The sequence below is a fragment of the Belonocnema kinseyi genome, chromosome 4 (assembly GCF_010883055.1).
Source record: "Belonocnema kinseyi isolate 2016_QV_RU_SX_M_011 chromosome 4, B_treatae_v1, whole genome shotgun sequence".
Lineage (NCBI taxonomy): Eukaryota > Metazoa > Arthropoda > Insecta > Hymenoptera > Cynipidae > Belonocnema > Belonocnema kinseyi.
Window position 1 is genome coordinate 97,829,732 of NC_046660.1, and position 4,361 is coordinate 97,834,092.

The 4,361-nt window shown below is 34.6% G+C and overlaps 1 protein-coding gene across 1 annotated transcript in view; it reads left to right on the plus strand.

Annotated features, from left to right (window-relative positions):
- Positions 1 to 4,361, plus strand: part of LOC117171200 (SAM and SH3 domain-containing protein 1-like) — a 574,484-nt gene that overhangs the window by 415,365 nt on the left and 154,758 nt on the right. The gene's annotated exons all lie outside the window — the stretch shown is intronic.

The window sequence follows — 4,361 nt, forward strand, 5'->3', positions numbered from 1 at the left end:
TTTAATTTTTACATTCGAAAAGAGAATTTTAATCTTGTAAAGTTACTTAATTGCATAGCTTTAGTAAAGTTTAAATTAATTATAATTTTCTGACAGATGAATCAATGAAACATGCCTTGAAAAATATTTGAACTCCCATGTTTATGATAATATAAATATGAGAAACTATTTTTGTTCCACATATTTCGATTCCAGGAACTTGAGGATACAATTTTTGGCAAATGTCTGTATATGCGTGTGTGTACGTCACTTTTTTTTGTTTACCTTATCTCGAAAGAAAAGATAAATGCTTATAAAATTGGGACTAATTGTAGCCTTAATTAATTTCCAGTTCTAATAGGATTTTGAGCTTCATTGGTTAATTTACAGCTGCTTTTTCACGTTAAAAAATTTGAAAAAAAATTTTATCATGTTTATATGGAAAAATTTGTTGATATTCGAAATACTACGATAGTATCTCGGTTGAATTAGCTCGCGACTTCGAAACGCTTTGAATTCCATATTGACAAATCCTCCATCGGCTATTATGATATAGCAATACAAATTTATATATTTAACACTATGTTTATCTTTTTTATATTTGGGAAACTTATTTATTATTAAAAGTGCAGCAGTCAAGTGTATAATATACTTGTTAGCGTTTTCGAGAGGCGTCGAATGATACCTATTAAAGAACCTTTTATATCCTCTTATGATGTAGCATACTTATTTATAATTTTTAAAAATATATTGTTTTTTTTATTTTATATGAAAAAAACTTTTTTAATGTTGGGACTAAAACAGTACTGTATATGATGTATTTGTTTGCGCTTTCGACACACATATATTGATCTAGGGAACAACCTTTCGTGATCTTTCATGATCTCGAATACTGTTTTAAAAAATTTTTGTACCAATTTTTTAATATTGGGAATGTATTTGATTTAATAGTTTTCTTCGTCCAAATGCAACTAATGACCTATTAATGAACTATCGATGACCTTTCATGATCAATCAATAGCGACGTAATAAGTTTAAAAAAAAGAAACATTGGTTATGTGAGAAAATTTTTTTTTACTTGGATCATAATACTACTGTAGGTTCAAATATTTCTTTGTGACAGAAAAATTTATCGACCTTTTAATAATCACTCTGTTTTTCTGAAAATTATATTTCTTGTAAGAGAGAAACATTAGCTTAGAAAATATTGAAAGATTCCACTTTTTCTTTAATACAGAAATACTTTTCTTTGTGAGAAAGAAAATTTATTTGATGACTATGAGAAAGAAAATTGTTTATAAAAATAATGTAAATAATAAAAAAAAAAGTTAACCAAAATATTAACAAAATATATTACTGAAACACTTTATGCCTAACTAACCTTAATACAAAGAGATATTTAGATACAATTCCTGAACTTCAATTCATTACATCGATTGTAACGTACTGAATTAAAAGTCATTTGAGAAACTATATTTTTTTGAGACGAGAGAATTATTTTTTCAAGAATAAAGAAACATAAACAAATGCGTAATGTATTTTATGAATATTTGGGTTTATAATAATTCAATAATAGTTTATTTATCATTTTAAACTGGTAAAAAGTACCTAAAGCGCAAAAAATTGAACACGCACTTTTGATGTTGCTAGTATAAGTATGATTAAATATAATTCTTGAATAAAAATTCTCACCTTTGATATGTAGGTTGATTTGCTGCGGTGTTCATGGTACTATTTTGTGTGGCAAGGGCGAGCTTCTGTTGCCTCTGTTGTAGCATTTGTCTGCCAAAGACCCCATATCCGAAGCCATAGATTTCATCTTCCTCCTTGTCGCTAAGGCAGCTTGAGGGCTGAACAAAAATTGACAACGTTCGCTCATTTACCACATTTAGCTTACAAAGCACTGTTGCCAGTGCTACGATTCATGAGTAAGAAACCCCGAGGTGATTATCCCCCTGCGAATGATTCAGACGTGACTTGCTTATTCGGATATATAGAGTTTGAATTGTAGGAGTTCTAAATAGAATTGCTCAGAGGTTCGTGAAATTCATCCTTCTCGTCAAAAAGATTAATGGAGGATAGGAAATAATTGAAGAACTTTTGCATTGAATTAGAAAAGTAGTAGAGAAATTTTTCTCTATATTCATAAAATAACTCTTCCGACGTGTATTCCCTGAGAGCTATAAATAGACGGCTGTCCATTTATTTTTCCGAAAATGTATGGCATGCCAAAGATTTAATTTTACAACAATTCTGCCATCCTGAAGAAGAAAGTTTCTACATAAAGTTTGCCGTCGATCTGTTTTTGTGCATTCCTCAATGCGACAATAACCTTACGACAGAGTGTAGATATTAACTTTCATCATCAAAACAGCATACTTCCTCTTAGGTTTTTGTACTTTTAGATTGCTAATATTTTGAAAAAAATAATTTTCTCTTTAAGCCTGTACTGGAATAGCACTTTGTGATACAAGCGCTAAAAAGAGGACTTTTGACTAAATGGCTGCCAAGTTCGTAGCACAATTTGAAAGCGAGTGTTGTCAACTTCAAACTCTTCGGGGACTTCTTGTGTTGCAAAAATAAATTTTACTTGAATTTCGTCTAAGGGCAAACTTCTCTCCACGATAGAGTAGGATATAAATAGTTTAGATCTGTCTCTTTGCTCTCAACTATTCGCGCGAGAAGAAACAGAGTTAGCGTCAGAAGCAGAACTGGAATCAAAGAATTGCAGGAAGAGAAAAGCAGAGTGAGAGAAAAGAGTTAACAAGGGGGTGGGTGGGGTGAGGGGTAAAGTCAGAGAGAGAAGAGCGACTCACCGAGTATTTCCCTGGCACGTAAATGGGCTGTGAATGACTGGTGGTGAGCTGAGTGTTGGGCATTCTCGGTGAGGCATTTGTTTCGCGGCGCCGTAGCTCCTCAAGCGGTTCCAGGACATCGCCGTAATGCGTTCTGAAGAGGTCTGCATACCTTGAAGCCAGTCCCTCCAAGTACCCCCGTTCACCCTCCTGAAACAGACGCACCAATGATACGAAACGTTGGAAAGTGTCTTACAGTGATGGTAAACGGGTTGGTGAATAATGAGCTAAATGGTAAAAGGACTCAGTATTATCAAACGAATTCACTATGTAAGTACTTGTGAGTGAACGAGTTAGAATTAAATCACCAGGGAATTTGAAAGACATTTTATGGAATTAGGTTTCAAGATTTTGAAACGTGTTGAGAGTCAGCTCCCTCTGACAGAAGCGGAAAAAAAATTCAAAGTCCTTCTCCCCTTTGCGCGAAAAGATGAAACGGAGTGATTGATATGTGTTCATAATATATTCATGTATGCGAAACCCTCAACTTCCATCTGCGTTATTCTCCAGATCTTTCCTCGCAGGGATAGAGTCCGAAGATGAAACACCAGAGCGGGCGGATCATTATCAAGAACGGTGCTGATGTATGATATTGACGGAAGGAATTCTGAATGGTGAGAGATTTCACTCTCTTTGTTCATCTGGGGGAAATATTGTACAAGAGCAATAACTTCTTTGATATAATCGGATAATATATCTGGTTTATGTCTATGAATTTTTCTTCCTGTACAGGCATGTAAAAGTCGCTTTAAGACACCTTTCTTCCTTCCGTAAAGTGGCACTTTATATGGCTAATCTTCACAACTTACTGGAAAAAAACTTTATATCGCAAAACATACCCCTCGCCTAATAAGCTCAGTTTTACAACAACAAAAAATTAGCAGTAGAAACTAAATTATTCCTTATAACAGCTAAACGTACAGTTGGAAAAAAAGTATAACGTAACTCTGATATAGAGCCCCCTGATATAGTTCTTCCAGGAATTGACGTAGCGCCGCAAGTGGGATAAAAAGAAGCTGCACAGGGTGTGCAACGGTCACTCAGTTGTGACCAAACAAAAGCGGAGCGGAACACAATCGAAATTAGGTCCCACCACCGCCAGCCCCAAAACCGGCCCAGTATCAGAGTCTCACTGTTATTTAGAATAATCCCTGCAACAGCGAAAGTCAATATTTTTTTATCATTTTCCGTATTCAAGGGATATCATAGAGTCGAAACACATTATAAATCGGAACAGCGGCGGAGCGTCATGGAAAAATTGAAAAAAAATGGCGAAAATCTAATCGGGAGAATTGATAAGTAAATAAGCAGGGACTTCCTTGATTAAGATTCCTACCAGATAAATTTCAAGACCGATCTGCAGCTGTTGTAGATCGTGTCCATTCTAAGTTTCTAGAATATTCTGGTTGACGTTAAACAATGGTATTGCACAATTGTGGGTCCGGATGCAATAAGGGCACATAAAATTTTTTCGTGCGAAAACGAAGTCCCCTGGAGGCTTTAGAAAAAATTTTCGAATTTTAATTT